The sequence below is a fragment of the Aspergillus fischeri genome, genomic scaffold (assembly GCF_000149645.3).
Source record: "Aspergillus fischeri NRRL 181 1099437635864 genomic scaffold, whole genome shotgun sequence".
Classification (NCBI taxonomy): domain Eukaryota; kingdom Fungi; phylum Ascomycota; class Eurotiomycetes; order Eurotiales; family Aspergillaceae; genus Aspergillus; species Aspergillus fischeri.
The window spans coordinates 2403-3744 of NW_001510053.1; the positions used below are offsets into that span (position 1 = coordinate 2403).

Consider the following 1342-nt stretch of genomic DNA (forward strand, 5'->3'; position numbering starts at 1 on the left):
TATACTTAGTTATAGGATCTAATATTCTTTCTTCAATTCTTAATCTGCAAGATATTTTTCTTTTTTTTATACCATTTTCTAATTTAGTATGTTGTATAGAAAAACTTCCATTTGAATCAATAAATCCACTTAATCAACTATCTTCAGATAAAGAGGTATTTTTTAAAGGTAATTTAATTATATTAGCCTTATGATTTTTGTTTAGTCAATCTATTAAATTATAAAGTAGATGTATTTTTGGTGTTCTTAATTCACCATTTAATAATTCAACTACTTTTTTTAAACCTATTACAGATGAAACAACTAATACACAAGCGTCATTTTTTAATTCATATCTTAAATCTCCCCATTTTATTAAATCTACTAATTTTTCAGCTAATGGTCGATTTTTCACATTAAAAGTTATATAAAATCTTGGATTGTGTTTCTTCTTTTTTTTACTAGATTTTTTAATACTAATATGTCCATTTCCTTCAAATAAACCAGCTAAATATCCCTTAAATTTATTTTTTTTTAAATCATTACTATAATATCTAATATTAAACCCATGGAGATCCATTTCTTTTTTTTCTTTTGCCATATCTGGACCTCCTACTAATAAAGGTAATAAGAAATTACCAAAACCTCCAATTAAAGCAGGCATAACCATGAAGAAAATCATCATAATAGCGTGAGCTGTTATTATACTATTGTATAATTGGTTATCTGAAATATATTGAACACCTGGTCCTGATAATTCTAATCTTATAAGTACAGAAAATGCTGTACCCAATAAACCTGAGAATAATGCAAAGATTAAGTATAAAGTACCAATGTCTTTAGCATTAGATGATAAATATCATCTTTCTTGTCATTCTGAAGGTTGTTTTAAAGTTATAAATGAAGTACTCTTTTGAGTATTTATTGTGGCTATATCTTCTTTTTTAGTTGAAGTTGAAAAAGCTCTTCCAAATGAAATATTATGTTTTGTTAACAGATCTAACAAAAAACAATTAAATGTTGTTCTTCGTGAAAACGAATTTGAATTTATGTGAATAACTTGACCTTATGATCAAGTTATTTAGGGAGGGTACCTAGAATCGAACTAGGATATACTATGCCACATACAGCTGTTCTACCATTGAACTACACCCACCTTCATATATTTTCATATATGAATATAAAAATTTTTTTATTATAATAAGTTTATACAAAATATCTATTTACCTATTTTATTAGCTACATTATCAATAATTTTGATATATTTCTCATAAGTTGTAAAATCGATATTACCCCAAGCCTTTTTACACATAGAACTAGCCATCGGAAGATTTCCCTTAACACGTCCTGACTCTACTAATGC

The 1342-nt window shown here is 26.2% G+C and overlaps 1 non-coding gene and 1 pseudogene across 1 annotated transcript; both read right to left on the reverse strand.

The window, feature by feature from the left end:
* Nucleotides 1-255: 255 nt before the first annotated feature.
* Nucleotides 256-664, reverse strand: NFIA_101090 (annotated as a pseudogene).
* Nucleotides 665-1064: 400 nt separating this feature from the next.
* Nucleotides 1065-1135, reverse strand: NFIA_101100. The gene has a single exon. It is a non-coding gene; the product is annotated as a tRNA-His (tRNA).
* Nucleotides 1136-1342: the final 207 nt, after the last annotated feature.